This window comes from Monodelphis domestica, chromosome 1, assembly GCF_027887165.1.
Source record: "Monodelphis domestica isolate mMonDom1 chromosome 1, mMonDom1.pri, whole genome shotgun sequence".
Lineage (NCBI taxonomy): Eukaryota > Metazoa > Chordata > Mammalia > Didelphimorphia > Didelphidae > Monodelphis > Monodelphis domestica.
Window position 1 is genome coordinate 294695946 of NC_077227.1, and position 24066 is coordinate 294720011.

At 35.6% G+C, this 24066-nt stretch overlaps 1 protein-coding gene across 32 annotated transcripts in view; it reads right to left on the minus strand.

The window, feature by feature from the left end:
* The window catches only part of LRFN5 (leucine rich repeat and fibronectin type III domain containing 5), a 336860-nt gene that overhangs the window by 69545 nt on the left and 243249 nt on the right, over positions 1 to 24066 (minus strand). For 7 of the 32 annotated variants that reach the window (XM_056821053.1, XM_056821039.1, XM_056820987.1 and 4 more), the window contains one exon: positions 5119 to 5212. The exons of the other annotated variants lie outside the window; for them this stretch is intronic. The gene's annotated coding sequence lies outside the window, so the exon portion shown is untranslated. The remainder of the gene's footprint in view (positions 1 to 5118; positions 5213 to 24066) is intronic. 32 annotated transcript variants of the gene reach the window in all.

The following is a 24066-nucleotide window of genomic DNA, read 5'->3' on the forward strand; positions in this document are numbered from 1 at the left end:
AAAATAAATCCAAGATAGACAATTTAAGCATTTAAAGCATTATTACACCCTATAGAGAAGTGGGAAGAGAATAAGAAGGGAGGCAGTGGGAAGGGGAGTAATATAAAGGGGGGAGAAGGGCTAATGTGATCAAGAGCAAAACTCTGGAATGGAGGGAAAGAACTAAAGGAAAAAGATCAGAATTAAAAGAGGAATTCAAAATGGAAGGGCATTCACAGATGGTTATCATAAATGTAAATAAAATGGGATGAACTCACCCATAAAACAGAAGTGGATAGCAAAATGGATAAAAAAAAAAAAACCCGAGAATCCTACCATATGTTGTTTACAAGAAATGTATCTGAGGCAGGTAGACATACACAGATTCAAGGTAAAAGACTGGAGTGGAATCTGGGGACTTTGATTGAGACAAGGAAAGAAGGAATAGTAAGCATGATCCCTGAAAAAGCTAAGGAAGGTAATTATATCTTGATAAAAGGCCGTATAGGCAATGAAGAAATAAATATCAGTACTCAACACGTACCCAACAAATAGTATAGCATATGAATTTTAAAGGAGAAATTAGGGGGTGGAGCCAAGATGGCTGAGTAATTCTCAGTTGCTGTGCCACCATGAGAATTCTATCTGACCAAGATTAAAATATCACAATAAAATGAATACAGGAGTGAAAGAACTACAAGGAGACAGAGTGAAACAACTTTCAAGAAAAGAAAAAGCAAAAAGGTAGGCAATGAACATTTGTGGCACTGGGGTGAGAGGAGAGCAGACCCAGCAGGAAGCTGTGGCAAGGAGGGAAGAGCAATGTAAGACAAGACACACACACTCCCACCCCACATCTGCTGTCTAAGGATCAGGAACTTATGCCTGAGCCAACATCTAGAAAATGATGCCTGAGCAAATAGTGGTATACCAACCTATACCACCTTCAACCAATATTCCTGAAATTTCAAACCTGTGAAGTCTGGATCCCCAGCCCAGGGAATTCTGGTCTGGGCTTGGGACCAGGACTTAATTCACACTTTGGGGTGAATGAAAGTACTAAGTATTGATCTTTTTGCTTAAAGCTCAGTGTGGAGCTCCAAAACAGGACAATCAAGAGTGTGCCTCTTTGGATCAAGGACACAGTGAAACCAAAAACTTGAGACCAAGTCTGTGTAAAAATTAAAATTAAATGTCAATAATAAAAATATTATATTTTAGGAGATTTATTAATGATCATTAGAAATCAAGGAATAAAGAGAATACAAAATAAAGACCACAAGTCCATGGCTGATCAGCCAGTTCAAACTTCCGCCTTACCACCACCAAGATCGGGACAGGAAGAGGCAAGAACCTCCATGTCCCCACCTAATATCCCCTGTCTACAGGAAATACATAATGACAGGAAATCAGTGGGCTCCCCAGAAATGTACTTCTTTTAGGGTAACAGATTTTCAATTATATACCCGATGCTAGAATTTGACCACTTCCTGACCTTATCAAGATCACAATGAGACCAAAAGCTTACACCTAAGCCTGAGGCAAGTCTTTAAGAAGAGTCAATAGAGTCAGCAGGGGGAGGGGGCTTTCCGAGCTCTCAGCCCTTAGACCATCACATCATACCCTAAAGCCTACCTATAATTAGATAGGAAAAATGAGCAAACAACGAAAAAAGCACCTGCCTCTAATGAATTTTTATGGAGACAAAGAGCAAGGTACAGACACAGAATGGGACAGTGAAAGCAAAGGAAACACACCCAAAGTCCAAAAGAAAAATATGGATTGGACATAGATTCTGGAAGAGTTCAAAAAAGGCTTCAAAAACCAATTGAGAGGCAGAGGAAAAGTGGGAAAGAGAAATGAAAATGATGCAAGGAGAAATGAAAGTGATGTTAGGAGAAAGGAAAGTGATGCAAGAAGAAATTAAAGTAATGCAAGAAGAAATGAGTCAGTTGAAAAAGGAGAACCAAAAACTGAGAGAGGAAAACCAGGCCTTAAAAATCAGAATTGACCATCTAGAAACTAATGATTTCATGAGAAATCAAAAAACAATAAAGCAGAATCAAAGGAATGAAAAAATTCAATAAGAAATGAAACATCTTATTGAAAAAAGCAACTGATCTAGAAAATAGATTTAGAAGAAAGAATTTGAGAATTATTGGACTACCAGAAAGTCATGATGAAGAAAATACCTTGGACATAATATTATAAGAAATTATTAAATATAACTGCCTAGAGATCCTCAAACAGGAAAATAAATTTAAAATTGAAAGAATTAACAGATCACCTCCAGGAAGAAATCCTCAAATGACAATTCCAGGAATGTAATAGCTAAATTCAAGAGCCACCAATCCAAGGAAAAAATAAATACTTCAAGAAGCCAGAAAGATACCATTCAGATACCATGGAGCTACAAACAGGATCACACAGGACCTAGTAGCTTCTACATTAAAGGATCAAAAGGCATGGAATATGATACTCAGGAAGGCAAAAGATCTAGGTTTACAACACAGAGCCATCTATCCAGAAAAAACTGAGGATATTCTTTCAGGAGAAAAAAAAGTGAACATTAAATAAGATAGAAGATTTCCAAGTTTTCCTGAGGAATAAGTGATACCTAAACAAAAACTCTGAAGGACAAACATGAGACACAAGATAAGCCCAAAAATGTAAATAAGAAAGAGAAAATTTAAGGGAGTCATTAAGGTCAAAATGTTTATGAGTATACATGAAAACAGCATTTCTGCAAGTCTCAAAAATTACTCTTAATAGTAGAGAAGATGGAAGGAATTTATTCAGAAAGAAGGTGGAGAAGTGAGCAGATTATGATGACATAATATGTGTGTAAATATGATGATATGGAAAGATATGTATGTATGATATATGCATGCATATGAATGATATACAAAAAATCAATCAAGCAGTGAAAGAAAGGGTTGCATTGAAAGAAAAGGGAAAGGAGAGATAGAAGGCAGTAAATTATATAACATAAAATGATGAGAAAAATCATTATAGAGAGGAGAGGATAAAAGTGGTAATGGGCAGTGCTTGAACTTTATTCTTTTCTTAACTGGCTCAGAGTGGGAAAAACAAGTATACTCAGTGGGATATAGAACTCTATCTTATTTTACTGAGAAGTAGAAGGGGAATAAGACAAGGGAAGAGGGGAAGTCAGGGGGGAACAAAAAGCAAAATACTGGTGAGGAGGAACAGTGGATTGAAATCCAGAATCCTACTATATGTTGTTTACAAGAAATACATTTGAGACAGGGTGACACACACAGATTCAAGGTAGAAGGAAGGAGCAGAATTTATTATGCATCATCTAAAGTAAAAAAAAGCAGGAGTAGCAATCATGATACCAGAGAAAGTCAAAGTAGAAATTGAGCTGATTAAAAGAGATAAGGAGGAAAATTACATTATGTTAAAGGGTACTATAGATGATGAAGTAGTATCATACTGAACATTCATGCACCAAATGGCATAGCATCTAGATTTCTAAAGGAAAAATTAAAGGAGATTAAGGAGGAAATAGATAATAAGACCATATTAGTGGGGGAATCTCAACCTTCCCCTTTTAGAACCAGATAAATCAAACCAAAAAATAAATAATAAAGAAGTAAGGGAAGTGAATGAAATGCTAGAAAAATTAGAGTTAATAGATATCTGAAGAAAACTGAACAGGGATAAAAAGGAATATACCTTCTTCTCAGCAGGATGGAACAATGGAATACACTAGGTGTAAATTACCTCAGTAATCCAGTGTTTGATAAACTGAAAGATGCCAGCTTTTGGGATAAGAATTCACCTTTTGACAAAAACTGCTGTGAGAATTGGAAAACAGTGACAAAAATTAAGTTTAGATCAATATCTCATACCATATATCCAGAAAAATTCAAAGTGTATAGATGACTTAAACATAAAAAGTGATAGTATAAGAAAATTAGGTGAACATAGAATTGTTTAACTGTCAGATTTATTGAGAAAAGAATTTAAGACCAAACAAGTGTTAGAGAACATTACTAGATGTAAAAAGAATAATTTTGATTTTATTAAATTAAAAAATATTTTTACAAACAAAACCAATGCAACCAACACTAGAAGGGAAGTAACAAACTGGGGGAAAATTATACAGCAAATTTCTCTGATAAAGGTGTCATTTCTCAAATACATAAAGAACTAAGTCAAATTTATAAGAAACCAAAACATTCCCAAATTGACAAATGGGCAAGGGATATGAATAGGCAGTTTTCAAAAGAAGAAATCAAAACTATTAATAATCATATGAAAAATGTTTTAAATCCCTCCTGATTAAAGAAATGCAAGACTGCCCAATATTACAGTAAATTAAAATAATAAGTGTTAGAGGGGGTGTAACAAAATTTGGACATGAATGGTGGAGTTATGAATTGATCCAACCATTCTGAAAGGCAATTTGGGATGGCCTTTTGATCCAGCAATACCACTTCTAGTTCTCTATTCCAAAGAGATTTTTTAAAATGGGAGAGGACCTATTTGTACAAAAATATTTACAGTTGTTCTTTTGGTGGTGTCAAAAAATTCAAAACTTAGGGAATGTCCCTCAGTTGGGGAATGGCTGAATAAATTGTGATGTATGATGGTGATGGAATACTATTGTACGATAAAGAATGATGAACCAGATGATTTCAGAAAGAACTGGAAATACCTAAATGAACTGATGCAGAATGAAATAAGTTGAACCAGGAGAACATTACACACAGTAACTGAAACATTGTGGGATGATCAAATGTAAAAAGACTTTGCTACCAACAGCAATACAATGATCTAGGACAATTCTGGGGGACTTATGAAAAGAATGCTGTCCACATCTAGAGAAAGAAATATTGGAGTAGAAATGCAGAAGAAAACATATGATTTGTCACTTGTTTATTTGGATATATGATTTGGGGTTTTGGTCTTATAAGATTACTCTTTTACAAAAATGAATAATATGGAAACAGGTTATGAGTGATAATACATGTATAACCCAGTAGAATTGCTTGTCAGCGCCAGGAGTGGGGAGGGGCAAGGTGAGGGAGACAACATGAATCATGTAACTTTGGGAAATATATGTAAATTTGTTACTGGAATAAAATGAAGAAAAAAAATTTTAATTACCTGGAGTCAGGGGACGGAATGTCTTGTTTGAACAACAGCAATAGTGCCAGTGTCACTGAATCAAAAGGCATATGGAACCTGGATTGTGGTGGGCCTTGAACGGAAAGGAGATGGTTTTAATATCTGACCCTAGAAGTGATAGGAAGTCACTTGATTATTGAAAGGAGAGCAGGATAGTGTGTATGATATGGTCAATCATGTACTTTAGAAACATCAATTTTATAATTGAGCCAAGAATGGACAGAAATATTTGAAGCAAAAATTTCAATCAACAAGCTATCATGATAGTCTTGGCATTGGGTGATGAGACTCTGTTGCAGAGTAGTGGTAGTGTCAAGAGAGAAGAGAGTATGTACAAAAAATGTTTTGAAATTATGTTATATTTATATAACTTTTTGGGTATGAAGGTGGAGAATGAGGAGTCAAGGATGACACACAGGGTGTGATCTTAGGTGATGTAGGATGGTGTTGGTATCACTCAAACTAATGGGGAATTTCAAGAGAAGAAAGGATTTGGTGGGGGGAAAATTAGTTTAGTTTGGACATGTTGAGTTTAAGATGTTTGTGAAACATTCAGTTTGAAATATCCAATAGGCATTTGGAGATGTGAGTCTAGGAGTCAGAAGATTAGACCTATGGAGGAAGATTTGAGAATCATTGTTTTTAAAGAGGATAACTGAGTCCATGGTAGCTAATGAGATCGCCAGATGAAATAGTTTAGAGGCATTAGAGAAGAGGGCCTTGGATAGAGTACTGGTAGTTATCTGTGATTAGCAGGTATGACCTGGGTGAATATCTAATAAATGAGACTTGGGATTGGCCAGATAGTTAAGAAGAGAAAAAGAAGAAAAATTTAAAAAGCAGAATAGAATTTTAATATTTAGCTTTTCATTGAGTTGTTTTCTCTTTGGCTCATTCTCTTTTATGAGCATTCAAATTTTGAGAGAGTTTTTCCACAATCTGTTGTAATGTGTCAGGAGGGAATAGTCAGGAAAATGTAGGAAGAAAGGAGTATCATGAAGAGGACGACTGATAGAGACAAAGACTTCAGAAACATCAAGAAATATGAGGATTTAGAAAAGGCAAATAGATTTTACTACTAAGATGTCATTGGTAACTTTGGAGAGTTAACAATTTTAGAGGGTCAACAATTTTGGTTGAATGATAGGGTTGAAAGCCAGTACAGCTAAGAAGTGTAGAATTTATCCAAAAAAGAGGGGAAAGAAATGGTATTTGGTAGTGAAGGGAGTTTTTTTGTGGATAATATTGGAGACATGAGAATATTCACAGGCAATAGAGAATCAACTAGTAGACAGGGAGGGATTGAAAATAAGTGAAAGAGTTGGGGTAACAGAGTAATTTGTTGGAAAAGATGGGATAGGATGAGATTTACTTGTTGATAAAGAGAGGTTTTCCTTGGCAAGAAGTAATTCCTCTTCATGTGGCCAAGTGGCATAAAAACAGATTACTAAAGGCAAAGCTAAATGAGCCACAGGAGGAAATAATGAAAGTGGGGCGGGGGGCTTTCCCCTCTAAGAAGTAGATAAATATAACCAAAAAAAAAGTAAGAGAGAAGCAGTAGAGGTTCATAATTTTTTTAAACATTAGATATGATAGATTTCTGGAGAAAACTAAATGAGAATGGAAATTAATATAGCATTTTCTCAGACATAAATGGTAACTACAAAAAGCTGGCATAAAAGCCTTGCAACCAAATGTATAAAGTCAGAAACATTAAATGCATACTTTTCAGACCATACTATAATAAAAAAAATACATTCCATTAAGGGCTGTGGAAAGAAAGATTAAAAATTAATTAGAAACTAAATAATCTAATCCTGGAGAATAAATTATTAAAAAAACAAATCATCTAAACAATCAATAATTGTAGAGAACTTAGAGAGTTGATTCCTCTTTACTCTACTCTGTTCCCTTCCTAGGCATTTTTGGACAAGGTCAGACAGGGAGTGTGGACCCAGAATAGAGACAAGCCTTAAGACATTATGAGATCACCAAGGCCAGTACTCCAGGTATATTATCTGTCCATTGCTCAAGGAAGGCCCTGGGTTTCTAGAATTTGAAGAGAATAACAATTCCTGGTATCTATTTTGGGTGACTGTGTGAGTATGCTGGGGATCTTGACTTTCCCGTGGGCAAAAGTATATCTGCGCTGCTTTAGCTATTTTTAGTGGTAGGTAGACAGAATGTAGAAGATGGAGTTAGTTGGTTACTGTGTATAGAAATTAAATATGGACTGTTGAACATCAGAAGAATGAATGCTTTCATTTTCCCTTCACCATATATCCACCCTCATTCTTCAAGAAGAACCCAGGCAGCTCCTCCTGGCGTCCCATTTTTCCCCTGTTCACAACAAATAATATCATTTTAAAAGTTAAGATAATGAAATGTAGATGGCAGAATAGGTTGCGATTCTTCCTTGCCCTCCTCATGCCTCCCACAGACAATCAAAAATAACTCCATAGAATCAATTCTAAGAACAGCAAAAACAGGTAGAGGTCAGGAGTGATTCTGAGCAGCTAAGGACAATATGGAAAGGTCTCTGACTTCCCTGGTATTGGGTCCCAGAGAATAATACAGACATCACTGAACAAACAACAGAGAATCAAGAAGGTGAAAACCCTGGGAAGAGAACAAGAGGAAACAATGTGGAATGAACAACGTAGCACCTATGGACATGACTCACCTTATCTGATGAAGCCTGGAGTTTGCATCCTGGAGGATACCAGGAAGAGAGCCCTGGGAGCTGCAGTATTAGTTGTGACCTTGGCTCCAGAGACCCACCCACAACTCATACATAAATGGGGGTTGATGGAGGGGACAACATAGAGTTCGCAAGTGACAAGTCCTAAGAGTAGGGCCTTGGCCATACTGCAGATTAGGAAAAGATTTTGGAGGCCTGAGGAATAAGAACTAGATACCTACTCTGTCCTCGACTGCAATATAAGGAGAAGAGGAATGAGGAAGAACCAACCATTGGTGAATGTGCTTGTTCAGGGACTGGGGTCCATCAGCTATGGTCACCCTTAGGAGTAGAGAGCCCCTGGTTACTGCCACAGAGGGAGGTGGGCTTCCTGCTTGTGATACATTTAGTTAGAGCACCTGAGGTCTGGGACTAGGCCTTACTACATCTGACCCTAAATGATAGAAATTTTTTAAAATCGAATTAGGGCCCCAAAATCCTGAAACCTGAGACACTGTCCCTCAACAAACTAGGAACTTTGGGGTTCCAGAATAAGGCTAATAATTAAGTCTACTGGCCTGGCCACTAACATAAAATAAAATGAGCATGAAAAGGAGAAAGAAGCCACCTATTGATAGCTATAATGGAGACATAGAAAACCTGGGACAAACTCAGAGGACAGTGAAGTAAAAATTGCTACATCTAACATAATAAAGAAAAACTAAATGGCAGCAAGCTCAAAAAGGACTTTTGGAAGAGTTCTTAAAAGTCTTCAAAGAGGGGGCAGCTGGGTAGCTCAGTGGATTGAGAGCTAGGCCTAAAGACAGGAGGCCTAAAGACAGGAGGCCCTAGGTTCAAATCTTGCCTCAGATACTTCCCAGCTATGTGACCCTGGGCAAGCCACTTAACCCCCATTGCCTAGCCCTTATCACTCTTCTGCCTTGGAACCAATTAACAGTATTGATTCTAAGACAGAAGGTAAGAGTTTAAAAAAAGACCTCAAAGAAATTAGAGAAAAAAACTAGCAATGTAAGAGAATCAAGAAAATTATGAAAGATCACCCAAATGGAAACAAGATCCAGAAACTCACAGAAGAAAATAATTCATTAACAACATGAATTGGGCAAAGAAAAACTAACAACTACTCAAGATAATAAAGCAAAATTAAAAGAATGAAATAATGGAGAAGGATATGAAACATCTTATCACAGAGACAACTGACCCAGAAAATGTTTCAAGGAATGACAATATAAAAATAATTGCATTCACACAGTTGTGATAAAAAACAGAGGTTAGACACCATGCTTCAAGATATCAACAATGAAAACTGCCAAGAAATTCTAAAAACAGAGGATAAGCCAGAAAATGAAAAAATTCACTAATCACCACTACAAAGAGACCCCCAAGATGAAAATACACTGGAGCATCATTATTCTATAGCTACTGCATTGGGGAGAAAATACTACAAGCAATAAGAAAAAAACAATTTTAAGACTGTGAAGATACAGTCAGAATAACAAAATATTTAGCAGCCTCAACAGTAAAAGAATGAAGGGCATGGAACACAGTATTTCAAAGAGATAAAAAAATGAATATACAGTCAAGAATAATATACTCATCAAAGCTGATCATAATTATGCAAGATTTTTTTAAAATGGACATTTAACAAACTAAAAGAGTTTCAACTATTCTTGGGGAAAACCCCAGAACTCAGTAGAAAATCTGCTCTATAAGAAATATACAAAGATAATTGTGAAAGACCAATTAAAAGTGACCCAAAAAGTCAAATGGTTTAATTCCTTTAGGGGAAAATGCTATCTATAATCCTTAGGAATTACATCATTACCTGAATACTTTGAATGGGCATATAGCAATAGAAGACTTGATATAGAGTTTAATATAATGGAATGAGCTTTAATATAATAACAAACATATATATAGAGAGAGAGAGACAAGGAAGAGGAAGAGTTAATTTGGAACAATTATCTCATGTAAAAGAGGAATGAGAAAACTGTCAAAGAGAAAAGGAAGGAGGGGGTGAAGGGCTATTAGAACTAGAGCCCTACTCTCAACAGATCTGGGCTAAAGAGAAAGCAACATAGAGAACTACAAGAGTAAAATTTTTAACTTACAGAGAAACATAAGGGAAAACTGATATGATAAAGGGTGGAACTAAGAGTTTCCTTAAAATATTAAGGGACTAAGAGAAGGAAAGCTAGATTAAAAGAAAGGAAGGCAAGGGGATAAGAAAAAGGAGTGATACCTAGAAGTGAGCAAATATCAAGAAAGAGAGATGAGTGGTAAATTAAAGGGACTGTGGAAGGACATAGGATATAAGGGAGAGATTTTTAGAATTAAACTCCTATTAAGAAATTGAAGGGAATAACTTGGAGAGAAGAAAGAGACTTTTGGAAAGGCAAAGAGTATAAAGACTAAAAGATTAGGAGGAGGGACACTGGAGAGAAATTTAGGTAAATGGACAAATGTGAAACTAGGATGTCAAAGGGAATAAAGAAAGATTTCTAAGAAGGAGTGCAAATTGGAGAGGGAATAGACAGAAGAAATCAAACAACTGAGGAGGGATACAGAAAGAAAAGATAAGAAAGGCATCCTGAGGAAAAACACAGCAAAGGAAAATACACAACTAGTCATAAGGACTTTGAACGTGAATGTGATAAATTCACCCATAAAACAAAAAGAGATAATGAAATGGATCAAAAACCAAAACCTGACAATATGGTGTTTATGAGAAACTCATTTATAAATGTGAGACACAGCTGATACAAAGAAAGCAGGAATAGCAGTCAAGATCTCTGACAAGGTTAAAGCTAAAATAGATATAATCAAAAGAGATAGGCAGGGAAATTATATTATGTTAGAAGGTACCCTGCATAATGGAGAACTGTCAATATTAAACTTATATGCACCAAATTTTATTAAATTCAAATTTTTAAAGAAAAACTAAATGTTCCAGCTGAAAAAATAGCAAAATATTAATAGTGTAGGACTTCAATTTTCCCTTCTCAAAACCAGAAAAAATCTAACCCATAAAAAATTAAGAAAGAAATCACAAAGATAAATAGAATCTTAGACAATTTAAATATGATAGATATTTGGAGAAAATTGAATGGGAATAAAAAGGTGCATGCCTTCATCTAAGAGGACCATAGAAACCTTTAAAAATTGACCATGTATTAGGACACACAAAAATTATTGATAAATGTAGAAAAGCATACATAAATATTAAATGCATCTTGTTTAGACCTTAATGCAATAAAATTATATATAAGGGATCATGGAAACTAAAAGTAAAAACTAATTGTATACTAAATAAATTAATCATAAAGAGAAAGTAAGTAAAAGAGCAAAGTAAAAAAGCAAATTACAGATATAATAAAATATTTAATTAAAGAGAATGATAATAATTATACATTGTACCAAAACCTGTGGGATACAGTAAAAGCAATAGAGAAAAATTTATATGACTGTGTTTTTATGAAAAAAAATAAAGAAAGGATTATTAGGAATGAATCTTCAAAAAATTAGAAGAGAACAAATTTTGAAACCTCAACTAAACTAAATCCCAAAAATTAAAGGTAAGATCAATAAAACTGAATGTAAGAAATATAAGAAAACCATTGTATTAATAAAAATTAAATCTAGGAGTTGGTTTTATAAAATAAATCAACAAAATGACAGAGACAAACTAAACCTGGGGTCTAGGAAACTGGACAAAGGTCCAAGACATGCAGGTAATGTTCCAGGTCTAAGGACGAAGGTTGGAAATGGACATCTCCCCTCCCTTAACAGACAAAATATCTTAGGGAGTAGACACAGTGCCTAAACCAGGAAAAGCATAAAAGGAGAAAAAAATACTATAGACAAATATCATTAATAAATGGTACAAAAACCAAAAATAAAACTAGGTTAGGAGACTCAAAAATATGTCAGAAAAATAACACATTGTGACCAAACAAGATTTATACTGTGATTGCTGAAATGGTTTAATATAATGAAAACTATCAATATAATTGATAATACCAATAATAAAAGTAATTAAAAAACTATATGATTATGCCAATAGAGGTAGAAAAAGCCTTTGAGAAAATTATAACACACATTCATATTAAAAACACTGAGGTGGGGCAGCAAGGTGACTCAGTGGATTGAGAACCTTGAATAGAGATGGGAGGTCCTGGGTTCAAACTTAACCTCAGACACTTCCTAGCCGAGTGACCTGGACAAGTTACTTAACCTCCATTTGTCTAGCCCTTACCACTCTTCTGTCTTAGAACCAATACAGAGTATTGATTTTAAGATGGAAGGTAAGGTTTAAAAAATAACAACTGGGAAACATAGATATAAATGAAGTTTTTCTTAAAAAAAAAAAACAACCTGAAAGCATCTACCTAAAACCAATAGCAAATTATTATTATTTGTAATAGGGAGAAGCTAGAAGCTTTCCTATCAGGAATGAAACATGGATTCCCACTATCACCAGTAATTTTTAATATAGTATTAGAAATGCTAGCAATTGCAGAATAAGATGAAAAAGAAATAAAAGAAATCAGAATGGGAAAAAAGGTAATAAAACTAACTATTTTTACAGACAACAGTATGGAATATGTGGAAAATCCCAGAGGTTCAACTAAAAATTACCTGAAACTATAAGTAACTTTATTAAAGTAGCAGGATATAAAATAAATCCTTGTGTCATCAGCATTTTTATATATTAACAAAAAAATCTTACAGGAAAAGATAGAAAGAGATAACCCATTTAAAATAACCACAGATAGAATAAAATTCCTGGGAGTATAACTGCCAAAAGAAATGCAGGAACCACATGGAAAAAAGTTATAAAGCAATTTTTACATAAAGTCAAACGTAAATAAATAAAAAAATTGTAATTGTTCATGGATGACCAGAGTCAATATAATTAAAATAACAACCCTACAGAACAAATCCTGAAGAACAAAAGATCAAGAATATCCATGGAAATCATGAAAAAATGCAAAGGAAGGAGGCCTTGCAGTCCCAGATCTCAAACTATACCATAAAGCAGTGGTCATCAAAGCAATTTGGTAATGGCTAAGAGGCAGAAAGGAGGATCAGTGGAACAGACTTGGGGTAAGTGACCTCAGTAAGACAGTCTAAGACAAGCCCAAATATCCCAGCTTTTGGAACCAAAACCCACTATTTGATTAAAACTGCTGGGAACATCAGAAGACAGTATGGGAGAGATTAGGTTTGGATCAGCATCTCACATCCTACACCAAGATAAACTCAGAATGGGTGAATGACCTGAATATAAAGAAGGAAACTATAAGCAAATTATGTGAACACATAATAGTATACATGTCAGATCTTTGGGAAAGGAAAGACTTTAAAACCAAGAAATACTTAGAAAAAGTCACAAAATGTAAAATCAATAATTTTGATTGCATCAAATTAAAAAGGTTTTGTACAGACAAAACCAATGCAACCAAAATTAGAAGGGAAGCAACAAATTGGGAAACAATCTTCATAACAAAAACCTCTGACAAAGGTCAAATGAGTCAAATTTACAAGGAGCTAAACCAATTGTACAAAAATCAAGCCATTCTCCAATCAATAAATGGGCAAGGGACATGAATAGGCAGTTTTCAGTCAATGAAATAAAAACTATTAATAAGCACGTGAAAAGTATTCTAAATCTCTTATAATCAGAGAGATACAGATCAAAACAACTCTGAGGTATCACCTCACACCTATCAGATTGGCTAATATGACAGCAATGGAAAGTAATGAATGCTGGAGGGGATGTGGCAAAGTTGGGACATTAATTCATTGCTGGTGGATTTGTGAACTGATCCAACCATTCTGGAGAACAATTTGGAACTATGCCCAAAGGGTGCTAAAAGGCTGTCTGCCCTTTGATCCAGCCATAGCACTGCTAGATTTGTACCCCAAAGACATAATAAGGAAAAAGGCATGTACAAGAATATTCATAGCTGCGCTCTTTGTGGTGGCAAAAAAATTGAAAAATGAGGGGATGCCCTTCAATTGGAGAATGGTTGAACAAAATGTGGTATATGTTGGTGATGGAATACTATTGTGCTGAAAGGAATAATAAACTGGAGGAAATACATGAGAATTGGAATGACCTCCAGGAATTAATGCAGAGCAAAAGGAGAGCCAGGAGAACATTGTTCACAAAGTCTGATACACTGTGGTACAATCGAATGTACCACATTCTTGGACTTGGACTTCTCCATTAATGGCAATGCAGTGATCCTGAACAACTTGGAGGGATCTATGAGAAAAAACACTATCCACATTCAGAGCAAAAACTGTGGGAGTAGAAACACAGAAGAAAAAACAACTGCTTGAATACATGGGTTATGGGGATATATATGGTTGGGGATGTAAACTCTAAATGAACATCCTAATGCAAACACCAACAATATGGAAATAGGTTTTGATCAAGGTTACATGTAAAACCCAATGAAATTGTGGGCCAGGTACAAGAAGAGTGGAGGTAGGGGAGGGAGGGAGATAATATGATTCATGTAACCAAGGAATAATGGTCTAAATTGACTAAATAAATTAATTTAAATTAAAAAATAAAATAACAATCCTGCCCAAAGAAATCTACTCATTCAATACCACTCCAAGTAAATTACTAAAAAAAATAATTGAGTTAAAAAATAGTAACAAAATTCATTTAGAAGAATAAAAGATCAAGAATATCTAAAGAATTAGTTTTTAAAATGTAAAGAAAGGTGGTCTAGCAGTACCAGAGTTTAAATTGTATTATAAAGCAGTAAAGCAGAAAGAGATCAGTGGAACAGAACAGACATAAGCCAGTAGTAAAAAATTATAGTTACCTTGTATTTTACAAAAACTTTTATCCAGATTTTAGAAACAAGATATCAATATTTAGTAAAAATTATTGCTAAACAAAAAAGTAGTTTGGTAGAAATGAGGTATAACCCGATATCTTACACTAGTCACTAAGATAAGATCAAAATGGATACCTCATCTAGACTTAAAAGGAGTTATAATAAGTAAATCAGATTTATAGAGAAGAAAGGAATTCTGAAATGTAAAATGAATAACTTTGAGTACATTAAGTTAAAAGATTTTGTAAAAATAAAATAAATGTTGTCAAGATTAGAAGAAAAGCAGAAAATTGGGGGTGGGGGAGTTTTATAGACAAACTCAGATAGTGATCTCATTTCTAAACTATATGGATAATGCTGTCAAATTGACAAGAATTAGAGCCATCCCCCAGTTGATAAATGGGTAAAGAATATATGAATAGATAATTTCTAGATGAAGAAATAAAATCCATGTACATGTTTATGAAAAACACTATAATTACTATTGATTAGAGAAATGCAAACCAAAACAATTCAGAGATATAATCCCACACCCATCAGATTGGCTAACATGACAAATGTTAGAGGGGATATGGAAAAATGGGGACAGTGACACACTATTGATGAAGCTGTGAACTGATCCAATAATTTTGGAAAGCAATTTGAAATGATAACCAGAGAGTTATAAAACTTTGTATGCCTTTATTATTTATTTATTATAATTATTATTATACAATTTCCCAAGGAGATCAGGGAGAAGGAAAAAAAAATCTATATATTCCATAATTTTTATAGCAACTCTGCTTTGTGGTAGCAAAGAATTAGAAGCCAAATAAAACAAGAATCTTCATATATATATAAAGAAAACAAGAACTATGCATAAGTGAAATCACAAATCTCATATATTTAGCTTACTTTTTTTCATATTTACATAATAAATCCCACAGAAAACTTTCAAAGCTTTTCTGCTTATCTGGGTTTCCTTCTGGCTATCCCATTCTTCTCTTTTTTTTTTTATTAGTATATTTTATCCACTAATGTCCCAGCTACTACTCATCCTCCCTGTTTCACAGAAAAGTATCATCTGGGGAACCATCACATCAAGTCTCTCATGTTCTCCCTTTCAGGCCACTCACTAGGGGTAACATTCACAATTTAATCTTCCAGTATTAATTCTGTAGCTGTGTTTAATGTTCACTTCATTCTTCTCATTTCACTGCTCATTATCTCATGTAGTACTTTCCAAGATTTTTTTTTAACTAGCCTGTTCCTTGCTACATATAGTGCAACAGTATTCCATCATAATTAAATGTCAGTTTGCTTAATCATTCCCTAATTGATGGGTCCCTTTTGTGGCGGCAAAGTATTGTAAAGTGAAGGGATGCCCATCAATTGGGGAAAGCTGAGCAAAGTTATGGTATATGTTCACAATCTATTATGCTATGAGAAATGATAAGTAGGAGAATTACAGAAAAACCTGGAAAGACCTATATAAGTGAAGTGAATAGAACCAGGAGAACACTGTACACAGTAATAGTCATATAGTACAATGAACAACTGTGAAAGACTTAGCTATTCTCAGCAATACAGTGAGCCAGGACTATCCCAGAAATGCAAATTAAAACAGACCATTTATCACTTAATTTTTCTCATGTTAACATGTTTTAAGACGCCTTTTGCCACAACATTATAAAAATGGAATTTTTTTCTATGATAACACAAATATAACAATAGCAGATAGTTTAAGTTTACTCTATCCTCTATCAGGGAGGGCTGAGAAGAGAGGGGTGGAGAGAATGTGGGTCTCGAAATGTTAGAAAATGAATATTACATTGACCTGAGAGGTGGAGTCAAGAGGGCAGGGTAGAAGCACAGAAAGCTGGAACCACTGTGAGAATTTCCTCAAAACCAACCTTAAGACAAATATTGTCTTAAAAAACCTCAAAACAAATATTGGAGTGACAGAACCAATCATGGGATGGAATAAGCAACTCTCCAGCAGAAAATGACTTGGAAGGTAGAGAGGGTTTATTTCACTGGGGTGAGGGGGAGATGCAGCCATAACAAGGAGTACAAGCCACCTATCAATTGACTGAATTCATTAATTTTACTGTAGTGACTTGCATTGGTCAGAATTTTAGTGGTGTTTCATTGCTGTATTGTGGTGGTGGATGAGATTTAGCCTTGTTAGGATGAATCTTGTTTATTACTATTTATGTTGTGTTAGAAGTTGTTCATGGATATAGATGAAATAAATATCAAAATAAGGATAATAGAGATCAAAAAGGATGTGAAATATACTTTAATAAGACCTTTTTTGAATTGAAGTAATGAATGATGATGCTATAGAATGAATATTAGTTTGGCCTTTAGGTACTGTTTTTCATATCAGTTTAGATAAATTAATGTGGTATTAGTATTAGCTATTGCTCAAGGTTCTAAATCTGAGCAGCCAACTCCAAAACCCCAAAATCCTGCTAAAGTTAACAGCAGAGGACCCCATGTCCAACCCTTGATGTTCCAAACCCTAGAGCAAGGCATTAAGTCCTAGAACAAGGTTTTCATGGCATCTGGCTCATTTAAACTGAAGGGGAGGCCCAGAGCCCCTACCCAAATCAATGGTAAGGCCCCAAGCTCCTTTACAGGGAAGTCCACAGTGCACTGGCTGGTGTAGACCAACAGGGAGACTCTGAGCCCCTGACAAAGCCTATAACCCTAGGACAACCCCAGTGCAAGTCAGTCCACAGTATGCTTGTTCGTGATAGCCTAAGGCCAAGAGGCCTGCCCAAGCTTGCAATAAGGCCCTAAGCCCCAGCAAAAGGTAGCTCATAGGACTCTGAGCCCTGCAGATCATCAGAATTCCCAAGGGCAGACTGAATCAGCAGTGGGAGGAAGTTTTCAGAGCTCCCAGCCCACAGACTATCATACTACATTAGAAGAACCAAAACTTCCAGAAACTCAGAACTAGATCTGAAGGTAGCAGCAAGGAAAAACTGAAGTTTAAGAGATTGTCTCCTATACACTGAGAACAGACCGGACCTTCAAGATAAAAGTAAAAGTTAAAAATAAAAGGTTGGGAAATGAGAAAATAGCAAAAAAAAAAAAAAGAAAAAGTAACCATAGAAAACTTTAATGGAAACAAAGAAGAGCAAGGAACAGATTCATAAGGGGACAGTGAGATAAAAACAGCCACATGCAAAACTGCAAAGAAAAATAGGAATTGGTCTCAGAAAGGAACTAAAAAAACAGAATAATGGAAGCAGAATAAAAATGGGAAAGAGAAATGAGAGTAATGCAAGAAGAAAATAACAGGTTTAATAAGGAGAATTGTCCAAATGGAAACAAAGACCCCCAAATCCAAAGAATAAAATCTTAAAAATAGAATTGGAAAAATGGAAAAAAATATTTTAAAAACCCAATGAACAAAAGTTGCTTAGAAAGGACAATTGGCCAAATGGGGGAAAAAAGTTCAAAATCATTCCTGAAAAATTGGATCTGGACAAATAGAAGCTAATGACTTCTTGAAACATCAATTAATGATAAATGAATATCAAAAGAATGAAAAACTAGAAGAAAATATGAAATAGCTCATTGAAAAAACAACTCACTTGGAAAATAGTTCCAGAAGAAACAATCTAAGAATTATTTAATTACATAAAAGTCATGATAAAAAATATAGCTTATACATCATATTACAAGAAATTATCTCTGCCCTAATATTCTTGAACAAGAGGGTAAAATGGAAATTGAAAGAATCTAGCAACCTTTTCCTGAAATAAATCCCCAACTGACAACTCCCAGGAATATAATAGCCAAATTCAAGAGCTACCAGGTCAATAAGAAAACACTGCAAACAGCCAGAAGGAAATAATTTAGTTATAATTGAGCCACATTCAGGATTACACAGATTTAATATATTTCTCTATATATGCTTATTACTGAATATCTTAGAATTTAAAGCAAAATGATTTTTCTTTCCTTTATTTTCTGGAAAAAACCTATGGTTCTTTTGATTGTTGCATTGTTTTCAGGATTTAGAAGCTATAAGAACTTTTCTTGTATTCTTTCTTGCACCAGTGACTTCAACTAATTTTTGTTGGCTAGTCTCTTTGGAAGTCTTTTTACTTAATATGTATGACTTGCTTGTATAAGATTTGTGGTTTTTTTTCTTTTAACATATTTACTTTTCTCAATTCTCTCAGATTTTTCTTCATTTCTGAGTTTTTTCTCTCTTTTCATTCTTCAGACAGACTTTCCAATGTAGATTCAAGTTTTTACTTTTCCCCTTTCTGCTAATTATTTCTTCTATTCAAGTCCTACTTGAACATTTTTCAAGATTGTTTTCTCTTACTTCCAGGTAATCATGGCTGCAATCTAGACGCCACACGCTTCCTCTCCCCAGCACCGAACGAAATACACTACATCAAAGGAGCATAAAAATCACCTTTGGAGGAACAGAAGGACTCCCCAGTACTCCCCAGTACAGCAGAGAGGGTGAAGGTATGTGGAGTTTGAACATTTCCACACTATAATAAGAAGGAGGAAAAGCTTGAACAAAAACGTGAACTGAGCCGCCCTTCCCCCCCCACCTCCCCCACCAAACCAGAATTAGCTATCTGAGCGCTCACTGGGACAGCGAGTGAGTGGGGAACATCTCCTCCTGGGGGGGGGCGGGGCACTACAGGGTCCTTGGGATCTGGGGACTGCCAGGAAAAAAAGTCTCAAGGCAGTTTCATGGGAGAATCCTGAGCTGAGCACAGGGGGCCCAGGGAGCTTTGTGCTGAGCATCTGGGCGGAGCTAAACACCACTCGCTGATTATCTGGGCAGAGATGAACATCTGGGCAGTTTTGCCTTGATCAGGGGCCCAGTGCTCTAAGAAACCTCGGAGGCTGGGAAGAACTAGTCTGAGGCAACCTAAATTCACAGAAACACCGCCCATATAACCCAGAGCCCAGAACAAAAAGGAAAGGGGAATAAAACCACCAAAGGGATGGCTCACGTGGCCAAAAATCAAGCCTCCAGGAAGAAAGGGAAAAAGGTGACTATTGAAAACTTTTATGGTGGAAGTACCCAAGGAAAAGAAGAGAATGAGGAGGAAATCCAAAAAAAATCAGAACATGCCTCCCAAAATGGAAACTATCAACAAGCTCTGGAAGATCTCAAACTGGAACTTATCCAAAAGACGGAAACCTAGAAAGAAAAATGGGAGAAAGAGATCAGCAATCTGACAGATAAGACTGCTCAATTGGAAAAAGAGCTCAAAGCATCCAATAGAAGGACAGACAAAGCTGAAAAGCAAAACCAGTCCCTAATGACCAGAATTAAGCAACTCAAACAAAGTGAGATCATAAAACAGCAAGAATCAATAAAGCAAACCCAAAAAATTAATGAATTAGAAGAAAACATAAAATATCTCACTGAGAAGGTCACAGATCTCGAAAACAGAGGGAGAAGAGACAACCTCTGAATTATCGGTCTCCCAGAAAAACCAGAGATAAACAATAAACTCAATATTATGCTACAGGAGATTATAAAAGAAAATTGCCCACACGTTCTGGAGCAAGGGGGCAAAATAGAAATAGAAAGGATTCATAGAACACCCTCTATACTAAATCCCCAAAAGACAAGCCCTAGGAATGTAATTGCCAAATTCAAGAGCTTCCAAGAAAAGGAGAAAATCCTACAAGAAGCTAAGAAGAGGAGCTTCAGATATAAGGTGGCTCCCATAAGGATCACACACGACTTAGCGGCTAACACACTAAGAGACCTCAAAGCATGGAACACGATATTTAGAAAGGCAAGAGAGCTGTGTCTCCAACCAAGAATCAACTACCCAGCAAAACTGACTATATACTTCCAGGGGAAAGTATGGGCATTCAACAAAATAGAAGATTTCCAAGCATTTGCTAAGAAAAGACCAGAACTCAGTGGAAAATTTTATATCCAAGAACAGAAAGCAAGAGAAACATGAAAAGGTAAATATGAAAGAAAGGGAAAAGGAGATAAATCTTATCTTCTTCTTTAAGTCAAACTCTCTTCTATGAGGACTACATTTACATCAAATCATATATATTAATATGTGGGGAAAATGTTTTGTGTAACTCTCAAAAATTGTATGCATCATAAGAGTAGTTAGAAGAAACATGCATAGGGAAAGATTGGGGCATTAAGAATGTTTGGGGAAAGTGGGGGCAAAGAAAGGAAAAGGGAAGGGAGTAACCATCGACAACACTAAGATTTACTTCAAGAAATAGGGGGGGACTTAATAGAATATTCTTTCCCATATAAAGATACACATGGGAAGGGGAGGGGAAGAACTCATATATGAGAAGGAGAGGAAGAGAGCGTGAAGTGGAATTACTTAAACCTTAGTATCAATGAAATCAAATATGAGAGGGAAGAAGATCTAGATCCAGTGTTTTTGACATAGTACTAGAAACACTAGCAGTAGCAATTAGAGAAGAAAAAGAAATTGAAGGCATCAAAATAGGCAAGGAGGAGACCAAAGTATCGCTCTTTGCAGATGACATGATGGTCTACTTAAAGAATCCTAGAGATTCAACCAAAAAGCTAATCAAAATAATCAACAAATTTAGCAAAGTTGCAGGATACAAAATAAACCCACATAAGTCATCAGCATTTCTATATAATTCCAACACAGCTCAGCAGCAAAAACTAGAAAGAGAAATCCCATTCAAAATCACCTTAGACAAAATAAAATACCTAGGAATCTATCTCCTGAGACAAACACAGGAACTATATGAACACAACTACAAAACACTTTCCACACAACTAAAACTAGACTTGAACAATTGGAAAAACATTAACTGCTCATGGATAGGACGAGCCAATATAATAAAAATGACCATCCTACCCAAACTTATTTATCTATTTAGTGACATACCCATTGAACTCCCAAAATATTTCTTTACTGATATAGAAAAAACCATAACAAAGTTCATTTGGAATAACAAAAGATCAAGGATATTCAGGGGAAAAAAACACAAATGTTGGGGGCCTTGCAGTCCCAGACCTTAAACTATATTAGAAAGCAGCAGTCATCAAAACAATTTGGTACTGAATAAGAGACAGAAAGGAAGTTCAGTGGAATAGACTAGGGGCAAGAGACCTCAGCAAGACAGTATACAATAAACCCAAAGATCCCAGCTTTTGGGACAAAAATCCACTATTCAGTAAAAACTGCTGGGAAAATTGGAAGACAGTGTGGGAGAGATTAGGAATTGATCACCACCTCATACCCTACACCAAGATAAATTCAAAATGGGTGAATGACTTAAACATAAAGAAGGAAACCATAAGTAAATTGGGTAAACACAGAATAGTATACATGTCAGACCTTTGGGGGGGAAAGAGTTTAAAACCAAGCAAGACATAGAAAGAGTCACAAAATGTAAAATAATTAATTTCAACTACATCAAATTAAAAAGCTTTTGTACAAACAAAACCAATGTAACTAAAATCAGAAGGGAAACAACAAATTGTGAAAAATCTTCATAAAAACCTCTGATACAGGTTTAATTACTCAAATTTATAAAGAGCTAAATCTATTGTACAAAAATCCAAACCATTCTTCAATTGATAAATGGGCAAGAGACATGGATAGGCAGTTTTCAGATAAAGAAATCAAAACTATGAATAAGCACATGAAGAAGTGTTCTAAATCTCTTATAATCAGAGAGATACAAATCAAAACAACTCTGAGGTATCACCTCACACCTAGCAGATTGGCTAACATGATAGCAAAGGAAAGTAATGAATGCTGGAGGGGATGTGGCAAAGTAGGGATATTAATTCATTGCTGGTGGAGTTGTGAACTGATCCAACCATTCTGGAGGGCAATTTGGAACTATGCCCAAAGGACGATAAAAGAATCTCTGCCCTTTAATCCAGCTATAGCACTGCTGGGTTTGTACCCCAAAGAGATAATAAGAAAAAAGACTTGTACAAGAATATTTGTAGCTGCGCTCTTTGTGGTGGCCAAAAATTGGAAAACGAGGGGATGTCCTTCAATTGGGGAATGGCTGAACAAATTGTGGTATAAGTTGGTGATGGAATACTATTGTGCAAAAAGGAATAATAAAGTGGAGGAATTACATGGAGACTGAATGACCTCCAGGAAGTGATGCAGAGCGAGAGGAGCAGAACCAGGAGAACATTGTACACAGAGATTAATACACTGTGGTATAATCGAACGTAATGGACTTCTCCATTAGTAGCGGTGTAATGTCCCTGAACAATCTGCAGGGGTCTAGGAGAAAAAACACTATTCATAAGCAGAAGACAAACTGTGGGAGTAGAAAAACCAAGGAAAAGCAACTGCCCAACTACAGCGGTTGAGGGGACATGACAGAGGAGAGACTCTAAATGAACACTCTAATGCAAATACAAACAACATGACAATGGGTTTGAATCAAGAACACATGTGATACGCAGTAGAATCACGAGTCAGCTATGGGGGTGGGGGGCAGGAAAAGAAAATGATCTTTGTCTTTAATGAATAATGCGTGGAAATGATCAAATAAAATATTATTTAAAAAAAAGAAAAGAAAAAAAAGAAATATTTTTGTGGTGGCCAAAAATTGGAAAACGAGGGGATGCCCATCAATTGGAGAATGGCTGGACAAATTGTGGTATATGTTGGTGATGGAATACTATTGTGCAAAAAGGAATAATAAAGTGGAGGAATTCCATGGAGACTGGAACAACCTCCAGGAAGTGATGCAGAGCGAAAGGAGCAGAACCAGGAAAAAATTGTATACAGAGACTGATACATTGTGGTAGAATCGCAGGTGATGGACTTCTCCATTAGTGGCAATGCAATGTCCCTGAACAATCTGCAGGGATCTAAAAAAATACTATCCACAAGCAGAGAATAAACTGTGGAAGTAAAAACACTGATGAAAAGCAACTGCTTGACTACAGGGGTTGAGGGAATATGACTGAGGAGAGACTCTAAATGAACACTCTAATGCAAATACCAACAACAGGGAAATGGGTTCGAGTCAAGAACACATGTGATAACCAGTGGAATTGTTCGTCGGCTATGGGAGAGGGAAAGGTGGTGGGAGGGGGGGCGGGGAGGAAAAGAAAATTTTTGTTTCCAGTGAATAATGTTTGGAAATGACCAAATAAAATAATGTTTAAAATTTAAAAAAAAAAGATTGTTTTCTCTTGAATCATCATGAATATTCAATTATTATGTGCTTTCTTAGAAATACATAGGGTCTTCTTTTTCTTTTCTTTTAATTTCTTTTTTCCAGATTACATGTCACTACAATATGTAATAATTATTTAATCACTTTTTAAGATCCATTTTCCCTCTTTCCCATTCCTCTCCAAAATTATAGGTAAAATGCTATACATAT